Source organism: Canis lupus, chromosome 21 (genome assembly GCF_048164855.1).
Source record: "Canis lupus baileyi chromosome 21, mCanLup2.hap1, whole genome shotgun sequence".
In the NCBI taxonomy this organism is placed as follows: Eukaryota; Metazoa; Chordata; class Mammalia; order Carnivora; family Canidae; genus Canis; species Canis lupus.
The window spans coordinates 23,412,376-23,426,337 of NC_132858.1; the positions used below are offsets into that span (position 1 = coordinate 23,412,376).

Sequence of the window (13,962 nt, forward strand, 5' to 3'; positions counted from 1 at the left end):
AGTCTTTTATTCTTTGATCATATGAAAAGCTTACTTTCACATTCTATCACTCATCTATATTTTTTGCAACATGTTCAAGCAGCCTTTCCTTCCTTGGGAAGCAGATACTTTTATTTTTTTTTATTTATTTTTTTTATTTTTTAGATACTTTTAAACTTCTAACTTACCCTCTACTACGTATGGCATATACAACTAAAGGAAACCTGGACTTTTTTTTTTAAAGATTTTATTTATTTATTCATGAGAGACACAGAGAGAGAGAGAGAGGGGCAGAGACACAAGCAGAGGGAGAAGCAGGCTCCATGCAGAGAGCCCGATGTGGGACTCGATCCTGGGACTCCAGGATCATGCCCTGGGCCAAAGGGGCAGGCGCTAATCCCCTGAGCCACCCAGGGATCCCCGGAAACCTGGACTTTTATTAAAAGTTGAGAAATTATTCACAAAGTTATTAATTAGTGGTGATTTGCCTTTATTTACACATAATTTATTTTTCTAAAATTCCTTGATTTGTGGAGTTCTTTATTACTAAAGAATTTTTATCACTAAAAAATCAGTCTTTTAAAGATAAGGCTGTTGTGATTAAGTGAAATACTAGTCATAGCACTTATAGAGTATTCTATAAATGTAAGTCGTTAAATGTTTAATGGCATAAATTGCATTCTATGTTTCAGTGGCTCATCAACAGTCTGGTAATGAATGACATTTGTCAAGAGAGTATAGGATAGCACTTAATAAATTACTCTCCTCCATAGAACTGCTTTAGTACATGTTTTGTCCCCTGGTTTGCACACTTAGCACCTATAAACCGCTATGCTCTTGGCAAGAATTTTATTTATTTCTGTGCCTCAGTATTCTTACCTATAAAATGAAGAAACAAGAGGGAAAACTAACTACAGTGGTTGCTGATCTTGTTTAACATCTTCTCAATTCTTTAAGGTAGGTGATCTATCCAATTTTGACATCATCATCGCAAGACGAGGTGATGAAACCAACTCAGAGCTTATATCCTTTAGCTAAAGGCACACGGGTGGCGCAAAACACACACACACACACACACACACACACACACAACTCAGGTGCCACAGCTGAGATGAACCCAGGTCCGTGCAGCACCCAAATTCGAGCTTGCCACAGTGCAGTATATAGCTGTGTGAATTGTAGTACTGTTGCCGAGTTAGTTCAGTTTTCACACGTTAACACGTCTTCCACTTGGAATAACTGAAGGTTCCATTCCTCAGTCCTGACACTGACGTGTTTGCTATGTGACCACTCTTAAATCAGCTCCTAGTTTTTCTGTAGTAGTTCACTTTGTATGTTTCTGGTAATTGTTGCAGAAAGTGCTGAGGTATTCTTGTTTTTATATGGACAACTCCTGTTCACCTGAGGTGCTGAACTTCAGTATTAAAACTTCTCCCTCTGAAAAAAAAAAAAAAAAAAAAAAAAAAAACTTCTCCCTCTGAATGGAAGGCTTAGAACAATACAGACTTAAACTTGGGGCTGAGTTCCTCTGAGGATAAAAACATGATCTAGAGAACATTTCACTTTTAATAAATACCTTAGAATCTGGTCCCAAGTTCAGAAGCAAAAGTAGTTCTCCCATTTTTCATGTGGAGGCCCCAGACTTCTGTGATGACAACCATATCAGTCAGGGTCCAGTCTTGTATATTGACCTGATTAGTCGGGAATACTGGTTGCAATTCACTGTCTGGCAGAGTCCATCGGGCTGTCAAGGCCAGATAGGCCCACATTCACCAGGGAAATAGGAAGCAGCCCTACAGGGCACAGGTGAGGCTCAGCCAGTGGACTGTTACACCACGGGGGTCAGGGTGCCATGGTGGGTGGGAGGCTTGGAGCGCATGGTATCTGAATATTGAGAGGACCATGGGAACATGGTGTTGGCAGGGCCATTCTGGACAAATGACAGGGGCAAAGACACCTGCTTGTACCCTTGTGTGTCTTCTGAGTAAGCCTAACATCGTTCTTACAGTTAAAGGGGAAATGCTTAAAATAATTGCATTCATTATTTTAGAGTAGGCATTGAAGGGTAAATTTGAAGCTGGGAGACAATGAACTAGTAACTGACAAGCCCAACCAGGAAGGGGGGGGGGAATAAAATGTGATGTCATTATTTTGGTGGTGGAATAACGCCAAATAATAAGACAGCTCAAGCATAGCAGTCTCTGTTAGACCTGCTTTGTGGGCAGAAATCTGTGTAAGCTAGAGGTAATATTGAAAATATTTCATTTCAAATAAGTTCCCCTATTTCCTAGAGACCGTTAACTAAAGTGTGAAGCAAAAGTAAAATGTGAAATTGAATATTCATTCGGTAGTGGTGAGCATCTCCTGTGCATCAGCACTTAGGATTTACAGCTAAATCGCCCTCAATCAACTTAAACTCCTATAAGCAATAGGCAACTCGGTCACTTCCATTTTCAAAGTATATGCATAGGGCCTGGGTTGAGAGGTAGACTTTGTTCAGGAGATAACATTTGAAGCAGGTTTTAAGTGCTTTTAGCCCACCTCTCCTTTTGTTTTCTGACTTCTCAAATTTCAGTAGCCAAATATTTGGCACCTTTTACATACCTAATGTATAAGTGTCAGCAGTCCATCCTGCATGACCTTGACCCAGTACCTATACACATCCTTCCAGTAACTTTAACTCCAACAGAACTTAGAAACTTAGTTGGAAGGAGAGCTACTCCTTGGGCAGTTGTGTGGGCAGAGAAAACTTTACATCCCTTTACCTGCAAGAAAATGTTCTTGCCAAGGTCTTCATGCCTAAAGAAGGTTAAGTGAGTTTAGGAATAAGCACTCATGCCTGGTTTAATTGAAATATATTTTAATATTACCTCTTTCCCTACCTCTTGTCCAGCCTCTGCTTTTTTGAAGGTATCTTGTGCATGCAAATGCCTTCTGATAATGGAGTAAGTCATCGGCCAGGACACACACCTCTTTAGGTACCTTCAAGCTCATTGTTTCACATCTCAAGGGCCATCTGTTAAATTTATTTTCAGAGAATCATGATCACCTTTGCCGTCTCTAGCTAACTGAGCAAAATGATAGTAACAAGTGAAAATCAAGTTTTATGAATGATAATTCAGTATCTTTAATGCTAAGTATCAAATTAGTAGGTTCTGAGGCAAACTTCCATTTGCCCATGAGCCCTATGCAGCCCCCCTCTGCTTCCTCCGCAGTTAACTTGACTTCATTACTTAATACATTATGCAATCCGTGGGCATTTCATTTTGACACCAAGTCATCTATTAATTACTGGTAAAGTAATAAGAATGCATTTTATCTCAACCTGTTAATTAAATGCTAATCAGAACTGAGTTTCCAGGTATTCTCATACTTTAATGCTTTGATACAACTTCAGAAAAGTGAAAATATATGCTAAGTTTTATAGATATATCTGTTCCTGAAAGCAGATTCAAACTCTCCTTTTAAAATTTCAATTTGGAGGGATCCCTGGGTGGCGCAGCGGTTTAGCGCCTGCCTTTGGCCCAGGGCGCGATCCTGGAGACCCAGGATCGAATGTCACGTTGGGCTCCCGGTGCATGGAGCCTGCTTCTCCCTCTGCCTGTGTCTCTGCCTCTCTCTCTCTCTGTGTGTGACTATCATAAATAAATTAAAAAAAATTTTTTTTTAATTTTCAATTTTGAAAAAAAAATAAAAAATAAAATTTCAATTTTGGCCGCTTTTCAGAAGCCATCATTCCTTTATGCTGAGAATATATGAGCCTGTGAATTTGGCAAAATGAAAACTCAGTATTCATTGGGGGATTGGGCATTGGTATGTGTGCTTCCTCGTTTCCTAAAGGAATCCTCATAACTTTGGGAAGTATTAGAAGGAATAGCTTCCTAAAGTGTTTTAAAAGTGGAAAACTGATAAAATAAATAAACACATATTAATAAAAACCGAAGTATTCTTTTACTTGGGAAATCCTGTTCAGGACATATGTTTTCCAGGCAGATATTTTGATATAGTTTTTCTAGTTATTGGTTTTCATTAAGTAGATGCAGACCTTTTCTCTTCTTCCAACCACACATGCTGAGCGCGAAAATATAATAATATGATTCAAATGGCTAACTTATTATGTTCCACACATTCTTCTGAATGCTTTATAAAGTATTATTAACTCATTAAATCCTCACAATTGCCTGAGATAGGAATCAGAACTATCAGTACTTCACAGAGGACATGTTAGGTAGCTTGTCTGAGATCAGACACCAAGTGGTGATGACAGGAGTCAAGGCAGGCAGTCTGGCCCCAGACCCTTGCAAAAGACTTATTTTGTTAAAGATGCCAGTCTCAGGAAATTCTGGAGCTAAGCACATGACAAAGACACGAGTTGAGGAAATGCCTCTCTGTGAACTCAGCATCTCCTATAGGAATATCATAGAAATGAGTCTGGCTAAAGCCAAAGTAATCTGACATTTAGTGTCCTCTAGATTTTTGTATTAACGAGTGGTGTGTTCCTTTAATCTGATTCGTGAAGTGATGGTAGCTCATGTGGATGAGTAATCAAATAGGACAACACCTACACATTCTTATATACAGGGCAAGTTTTTGGGTGATGACCAGAGTTGTTTAGTTTTTCTATGAGATAACAAGTCATGGATAAAGAAATATCTATCTAATCATTAAAAAAAAAAACAAACATAGTAAGTGTCTTTGTACTTAAAAGTACATGTTCTTTCTATGCAGATACCAGATAAGATACCAGACAGATACCAGGTAAGTAGAAACATATCTTGATTTTTCCTGGATTGTTTTGCAAGTATCTTGGATATGTTTTTGTTTGAAGTATTATCACAGCACCCCTCTCATCCTTATTATCACCTTCAAGGCTATTAATTCAAAATACGTCACACAAGGCTCTTATCTGGTAGGATTCCTGGCGGATTGGATTTCTCACATCTTCCTTCCTTCCAATCCCCGAATGTGTGGTCTGACCTTCATCAAAAACATTCCTTTTTGAAGGGCCTGGGGAATCTTGTTGGAGCAGTTCTGTGACTAGGTTTCAAGAACATACTAATGAAGTAAAAATGTTAACATTCGTCAGGATTAACATAACATCATGCTATCTAGAGGATGAAGTCTGAGACCAGTCTCCCTTTCTCGTGGATAGATATGTGAACATTTTATGCTGGTAGCAGAGTCTTCTACTTGAAGGTCAGAGGGGTCTCTTCGTGCATTCATGTCTACAATACTGTACATAAGACATTCAAAAGCAACTTACTGAAAACTTCTTTATCTGCATCAATTGTGTTTCTTTCATAAATGAAAAATTACACTCTCTAAATGAAGGATGACTCTTTTACCAGAGGTTTCTAGCTCATTGTACCTAGACAATAACAACAGGCATTTGGTGGGCTTTTGCTTCTTTGGTTTTTAAGAGCAAGATCATTAGGGAGAAGGTGAGGTGGGATGGGTAAGACTAACAAATGGAAAAATAGTTTTGGAATTAAGTAGACACTTAGACAAGGGCCAAGATTAATATGGGCAGTCAGGAATCTGATTTGATTAGAGATAGGACAGGCCTTTTTTTTTTTTTTTTTTAAGAAAGCTTTTTTTATTTCAGGTTTTTATTTAAATTCTAGTTTAAAGAAAACCTGAAAATTTAATTGCAATCGATTTTTCCAACACTAAAGGAAACTCCTTAGTGATTAGTGTTGGCTATTGGCATTGATCTAAAGTTACCAAACAACAAAACTACCAAATAACAGAATTCTTTTTTTTTTTTTTTTTGAGAGAGAGTGCACGAAGGTGGGGGGAGGAGGAGAGGGAGAGAGAGAATCTCAGTAGACTCCACACCCACACAGAGCGCAACTCAGACTCTGACACAGGGCTGGATCCCATGACCCTGAGATCATGACCTGAGCCAAAATCAAGAATCAGATGCTCAACTGACTTGAGTCACCCAGGTGCCCCCAAAGTAACAGAATTTTTAAGATTTCTGTACATCTTGGCTTGGTAACTGTTCTGTTTCACCTTTAGAAAGACATTTTTAAATCACAAGCAATGACAATTTTAATATGTAAGGAGCCATGGCACGCATGTGTAAATGATGAAAAGTAGAAATCTGGTTGATGAAAAGTGGAATTCCTCACTGATCCTTTTGTTATGTACCCCAAACATATACCACAGTTGACAGTAAGAGTCAAATTCCTCTTGTTCGCTACCTACTTGGATGCCTTCATATTCACCTCTCCTCTGCTCCCAAGGAACTATCTGATGTAGCTTCAAGGGGGATGATATGTATTAGGCTATGATGCCAAAACTGCCATCTGTTAGGGTTCTTCTTGTGTTCCACGTGGCAGGTGTGGTCAGATCAGCCCAAAGCTGTCCCTACTTGGAAAGCAGCCTTCTTTGGAAGAGTTGGATTAAGTAGATTAAATTATGTTTTGAATCTTTAGGAAAATCTCTTTTCCTTTTGATTTGTATTCCTGTACAGTTCTTGGTGTTTTTCTTGACGGGAGAATGGTAAACTAAACGGCTAAGATAAGGGTGTGGACCTATAGGATAGAAGCCAAGGAAGCTGTTCAACCTGTTTTTGTTCTTGGCTTAGGCAGTGGTGTGTTGTAAATGTTTAACAACTGGCTCTCTGGGGGAGAATGTATATTTACATATAATCAAATGTAAGTATTATAAATTTTACTGAGATACAAATACTAAAATATACAATTAAATTGAATAGAATATATATACTATGAATTATAATAATGTATAAATACATTAATAATATGCAATAAAATATGCAATTCATAAATAATAATAGAACATACAGTCCTCTTTATTGTAAATTTTATATAGCTCATTGGTTCTCACAGACTGCAATCGTTGGTTTTTATGGAACTCTTTTATCCATAGCCAAACTGTAATTGCAGTTGATGAATAAGTATGATTTCCAGCAGGAATGTTGCTTGATTTTACTTTATATGAAAGACTAAGATGAAAGTTAAAACAACAAAGGGATATGTTGGAATTTCACTTGTTTGTCAGTGAAGAGAGAGCCACTTCTTTACTGAAATTGGGCCATTTTCAGATACTGGAAGAGTATTTCCTGAAGTTTTGTGCTATTCGCAATCTGCCAGCTATAGATGTGACCTTTGCTTTTTAAAGAATTATTTCTTTATTTTAGAGAGAGTGAGCGAGCACTAGTGGGAGGGGCAGAGGAAGAGAGAATCTGAAGCAGACTCCTGACTGACTGAGCCCGGGAGCCAGACACAGGTCTCCATATCACGTCCTGAACCGAAACCGAGAGTCAGTCTACTCAACTGACTGTGCCACCCTGAACCCCTACGTGTGACATATTTTTAAGTTCAGTCTACATTATTTACATTTTCCTGTCACTTTCTTAAGCCTGGAGATAGTCAACAATAAATCAAGCCCTGATTTTTAGCTTTTGCCTATTGTATAAATGCTCTGCCCTCAAGCTACCAATGTGATGTCATTGAACGCAGAGTTGGGAAGAGGCACGCAGCCGTACACCATTATATAGCATTGGTACAGATGCCCACCATTGGTACAGATACAATAGATGTGAAAAACCTCAAGAACATAGATACACCATTGGTGTATCTATGTAAGAACATAGATAATAGTAAATGAGTAGGAGGTGATGAACTGTGAGTATTGCTTTTGGTTTTGATAATTATTAAATAATAAGCTTGTATGATTTAGCTTTTAATAAGGCCTTGCAAAATTCTTGAAACAGTCTGCTGCTTTTGACAGTCAGCTCTCCCAAGCTGGTATAAGGCAGCTTCCAGACATCGCTGGCTTTCCACTCTCCAACTCTAACCCATACTTCCTTAATGCCCATGGTAGTGGGAACAGGAGAGACAGGGTAGTGGGGACCGTGGCCAATATGCCTTTTAAAATACAGAATCCAGGGCCCTATGCCTGGAGATTGGTCTGAGGCAAGACTTGAAACTACAAAACCCAGACCTCCATAGGTGATTAAGATGATTCAGGAGAATTAGGAACTAATCCTTTAGTGAGAGTGCTGACATTCCAAGCCAGCTCCCCAGGGTTTGATGCAGGAGTCCCACTAACAAGATGTCTTTGTTGCCTGGCCTTCTCTGCTCATATACAATGTCCGTTTGGAATGCCATGGGGCAGAGATTAGAGTGGGGGCTTCAGGTAGGGGAAGTGTTCACGTGTTTGAGATCCTGAAACTCCCAGGGTATCATGGCTAGTACCACTACTTACCCTACGGAAGTTGAAACCAAACCAATTTTTCAGTTCCTAACTAGAAATTCGACTGTAGAGACCACCAAAAAAAGCGGAACTGGGTACGAAAGGTTGTGGGCTGGTTAGTCAGAACCATGAAATCTTTTGCTGGGGTCGGCTACTGACTCATGGGGAAGTTTTCTGTTTCAGTAGTCTATATTGCAAATATCTTTGTTTAGTAAAGCTTAACAGCCAAGCATGATTGGCTCTTATGTGGGTGTGAAGTCAGCTCAATCAAGGAAAAAGAATGGTGGCCTCCATCAGTTTTTGTAATTAGTCCATGAAAACCTGAAATTAGAACACATGAAGTAGAGATGGATATTTTTCTAAAGGGCTTCTTGTTTTTTGAAAAGATCCACAGAAAGATCCCTAGAAAATACCCTTCCAATAGTTTTAAATGGTGCTTACAAAACCCTTGTTCGTGCATGTTTTGTAGAAATACACCTATTGCATTACACGTAGGAACCTTACCTTTACCATACAGTTTCCAGAACCTGTCTCTGTATAGCTGTGAAATAGGAAATGTGGCCCAAATAAGAGGAACTAGGGGTTACATCTGAGCAGAAAGGGTATGTTTGAGGACAGTAACAACATGAAAGACTTTTCTTCTTTGCTATGCTGAGAGTCACTGAGCCAGCAATTTTGAAATCACTTTTGTCGCTGTAACACATCCTGGCCAATGAACTTACTGATGAAAATTGAGGAACCTCAGCTCGGGTGAAAGTTTTAAACTTTTAAATTTATTATGAGAAATCTCTCATAAAATGTGTATGTGAGAGGAAAAAAACATGGCTTCCTGTGGAGCAGGGAGCCAGTATTCATGAAACCAGATAAACTAATTTCCACACGCTTGTAACATTTCTGGTGTGTATATTAATTAGCCGTACCCAAAATTTCTCAAGGAAAATATATAAAGTCAGTGTCCAGAGAAAAACATGAAAGGAATTTTTCAGGGATCATTAGGTATCAAATTGTTCTCCCGAGCAGTTTCCGAGGCTTTTGGTGAGTCTGAAGTGCATTAGTGCACAGGCTATGCTACAGATAGGAGCAATAATAGGAGGTGATTAGGACAGGACTTGAGACCTTTTTTTTTTTTCTTTAAAGTAATGACATTTCCATTTGCAAGCTTCCTTAAGCTCTGTGACTGCATGATTTCCAAGGCAGAATGTTTAACTTGATGTGACAGGCAGACTGCTATGGGCCTGGAGAACAGAGATTGGAAAAAGAAGCAAGCAAACCCATGTGATTTGTTTTATTTGCTACTGCTTCATCTTTGCACTGAGACAGTTTATCTCAGTGTAACTTACCTTCTCCTATGTGGAAATGCGTGATAGAACGTGCAGCAGTGCTCTCATGGAAGAGAACCAATGGATCTTCTCCTCTCGCTTTTCCCCACGTTTCCCACCTCCTTTCCTGCCTCCCGGTTTTTGAGATGCACATGTGGGGCATGCTGACTGCCTCTGCACACACATTCTCTTCCCGTCTCCAAGTGCCATTTACACTGCTCTCCACCATCTGGATTCCTTATTTTGTGACCTTATGCAAAGAGGTCGTGTTCCAGGAAGGCGGCTGCCCGGATGATCACTGTACAGAGCAGAGTACAGAACAAGCACAGCAGTCTGAGAGTTTGAAGAAGGTCATTGCGGTAAATCTCCCGGAGAGGCAGACTGGCACCACGAACTGGCGTGGAGCCCGGACTAGTCTCCACATGCTCTGTAATGCCATCCCAAGGGCCAAAAATCAATGTCAGATGAAGCAAATGGGGACACAGAATCTTACTGACTTTTGCGAACTTCCCAGAGTTTTCTTTCTTTCATACACGATACCATTTCTATATTACAGTTCTGCTGTCTCTTCCCTTTATTGGTTCATCTCTTTTTTTAAGATAAAGGTCAAATTTCTTAGCCCAAGGGATGAAGCCCTTCATGATCTGGCCATGATTCTCTAGCCACTCTCTTAATTATGTTCCACTGCCCACCTCAGTGCCCGGGCACTTGACGAGATGAGCACTGGGTGTTATTCTATATGCTGGCAAATTGAACACCAATAAAAAATAAATTTATAAAAAAAAAATTATGTTCCACTGCTGCACCCGCATCAGCCTACCTGTTTGGACTCTTCCAAAGTGACTGCTACTCATCCTTTAACATTCAGGTCAAGCATCGTTTCTAGGCCTTTGGATGGATTTTCTGGAATCTGCACATCAATGCCTTGCAGACCTTGGAGCACATACTGCTTTTCTAATCATGATCTGATCTTGTTCACCATATTGTGAGCTTCCTGAGAGTGGACCACTTTTATTCATCTCTGTATCCCCAGCAAAGTGCCTGACACAAAGAGCTTCCTGAAAGTGGACCATGTTTCTTCATCTCTGTATCCCCAGCAAAGTGCCTGGTTGCTTGTGTTCCCTCATTCGTAATTCTTCAATTAATGTTGGAATGAACAAACGATCTGTTGCATTACTTAGAAATTAAAACTAATGAAGAAAAGGGAGGGAAAGTAAGAGACTGCTTTTGAGTTCTGTTCTAAGAAATTCAGAATTTTAGCACTGTTCAGTGACCCATGGAAAAGAGGCAAGGAAATACGGTCCCTTTGCCTGTACTTGATGAATGCCACAAATCTGACAACTGACTCAGATAGTCCTAGGAATATAAAGCCTTGAGAAAAGACAAGCTTACTATTCATAAAGAGCTTGAAATAAAAATTATCATGAAACACTGAGGGAGAGCTGCCTTCAGTAAGAAATAATGCCCTAAGAATGCATCAAGATTCAGAACAAATAACTCTAGATACAGAAGAGATTGTATCTAAAGGAACATGTTTTGTTAGCTGAAAAGTTAGGAAGGATGATTCATAGATCTGGGCTACAAAGTACGGTAGGTAAATCAGTGACATGGTGGCAAAGAATCTATATAGCTTCTTATAATGGTGTCCTTTTAGCTCTAGGGAGAGAAAGGTATTTCACTCAGTATGATAGCATGTATGCCGCATAGCTGGTGGGTAGATAAGGTCAAAGAAAGTATCAATATATAGAATTCTTACCCAGTTGGCCATAGGCCTGTCAGTGACCATGAGTGGTCTGAAGCTGTATCAAGCAGCACTGTTGAGTTGGTTTCTCCCCAATAGTGGTGTTAACTTGTGGATGTGCTAGATTGCACAAGGACGATTGCAACCTGATTTATACTAGTTCCCAGCTCAGCCCCACCCTGCTCCGAAAGGATTTAAGATGGAAAAAACCCGAAGGGCACAAGACTGAACACCATTCAACACTCAACATTCAGTAATGTTTCAATAAGCATTGAAGAGAGGCCCAATTCAAAACCTCAGGCCCTACTGGCAATGCGTTTAGACTCAAAATAGCCTTACAAATTTACATTACTACCTTCCTGGAGTGAACTGGGAAGAACTTTGCTGGTAGAGAGAGTCTTGTTGAGTTTGGGGTTCTTAATGAACCTATTTAAAGATGAGTGAGCATGTCATCTTTCCTGTGCAAAGATCTCTGTGGGCTAGGGTTGGCTTCAGTGAAAGGCACTTGCTTTTGAGGAGCACACCTAGGACATCAGAATAGGGCAGTCAGGACCTCAAGAGTGGCTGTGTTTTTAAGACCCTGGCAGACCCAGCTTATTTCCCTAAACTAGTCTTGGGGGTGGGTCTCTTTGCCTGGTCACTTGTGTTCCTCACCCGAGATTGTTTGAGTATTTTCTACCTCAAATAGCATCAATTCACTGACAGGTCAGTAGGTGGCAAAGAAATCCCAAACTGGTCATTTTCATCTTTGTGATTCTAGATTTTTGCTGCCAGAATCATCCTAATTTACACCACTGCCATGAAGTACCTGTGTTTGTCTATGGTAACATGTGCCCTAAATAGTGCAGGAGAATCCAGCAGGTGGTGGAGAGGGCACTGGCTAGCTTTAGTCTTGGCTCCCTTGTAACTGCTACTGGCCGGCGGATAACTTGTGATTGATTCTCATCCTGTATCTGCTGTGGTTCCTAGTGTAGCTTAGAGCTGGGGTTCATACCCCATTGTGACTTCATGACCCAGTTTAAGCTGCTCGACCTCTATGCCTTTTTCCTCACCCAACAAATAGGAGTCATAATTATTATAATACTCATGGGATCATAGAATTCAATGACTTCATACATGGAAAGTGTGTGTTATGTACTATTATTTTTACACCCTTTGGGGGTGCACAAGTTCTCTGATCTTCAACCTCACAGTTACAAAGCATAGAACATACAGCTGAAAGAAATATGACTGATATCGACTAGCCAGCTTCTCATTTGTAAAGAGGAGAAAACGAAAATCCAGAGAAAAGACAGATCTTTCTCCAAAGTCAAATGACTATTAGGGAAAGAGAACTAACTATTCACAGGTCCTGGGCAATGCAAGGAACAGATTTCCATGGAGCAAATTGGCCTTCTCCTCCATGAACTAGTCTTACCTACTTATAAACCTACTGAATGGCCATAATGTGGAGGACTTTATAGTTTAGGAATATAATGCCAAACCGAAGTGTGTGAGCTCAGGAGATACAAAGATTTTAGGGGGCAACATTACAAATAGCAAGTGGCCAGAGCTCCCATACTTTGAAGGCCATGGAACTTTACTTTGGAGGCAACTGATGGCTAACTAGTGAGCAAGGGAGGCTGCCTAGAAGGAGCTAGAAGTGGATCTGCCAGCAAGGACAATAAATAAATAAATAAATAAATAAATAAATAAATAAATAAATAAATAAATAAATAAATAAATAAATAAATAAATAAAATAAACAAACCAACCAACCAACCAACCTGTGGTTCATACATATATAAAGTGTGACGGCACAGTAGTGAAACTGGCTTCACCAGCCAGGCAGTGAAATGGGCACCTTTATTTTATGATCCTGTCTTACATATTGTCTACACAAAATCCCCCCAGCCCACCCCAAGATCATGACCATCTTTGTCAACCAAAATAGGCATTCTCACCCCTCTTTACTGCCTCTTCTTCCTTCCCCCATCTGTGGCTCCTTGATGATGCTCAGAGTTCATTTCCATGTAATCAAACCTGGATACAAAGATCGAGATGGGGCAGAGTGTGCTAGCCATGGCAGGAGGAGAAGCATTTAAAAAATCACCCCTAGAATAAAAGCAGTCCATAGGCCCGAGTGGTAAGTGGAGCAAGGGTGAAACTACTGCTTTCACCATTCTAATCTGTGCCAGCTTTTGTGAGGAACTGTCAACTTTGGTGGTTGGATGGTCTTCTAGAGCCAGGGACACAGGAGTACCCCCAGGACCCGAGAGGACCTCTCCAAATCTGCAGAGCACATCATTCCTTTATTTCTACTGCTTCAAGATAGTCTCCTCATGGCCCTGAAGGTTGAGGATACCCCTTACTGTTTCTCAAGTTCCCAGGAACTGGCAATTGCCAAATTTTGTCAGTTAGTTTACTTAATTTATTCTTTATGCTCCACTGAGCCCCAGCACGTTGGGAAGTAAATGGTGTTTTCTTCTAGAATTGAGTCTGCTGACATTTCGAAATAGCCTAGGGCACCCCTCGTGTTGATGATCAGGGTCCTCTCCCTCTGAGATTGGGACAACTTCTGGTTGACCTGCCTCCCCCTTTCTTCCAAACTACAGCTTCCTTGCCTCTGAAGATGAGGCTGGGTAAGGAAATGAATAGCCTGAAAAAAACATAGCAGGATGTGAGTAAATTAAAGAACTGGGTTTTTTCCCTTGGGTTTTT

At 40.2% G+C, this 13,962-nt stretch overlaps 1 long non-coding RNA gene across 3 annotated transcripts in view; it reads left to right on the plus strand.

Annotated features, from left to right (window-relative positions):
• Window positions 1-292: 292 nt before the first annotated feature.
• The window catches only part of LOC140612893 (uncharacterized), a 44,853-nt gene continuing 31,183 nt past the window's right edge, over window positions 293-13,962 (plus strand). The window contains exons 1-3 of one of the 3 annotated variants that reach the window (XR_012014003.1): window positions 293-2,957; window positions 4,708-4,737; window positions 6,572-6,641. This is a non-coding gene — a long non-coding RNA (uncharacterized lncRNA). The other 2 variants (XR_012014001.1, XR_012014002.1) reach the window with 2 other exon arrangements.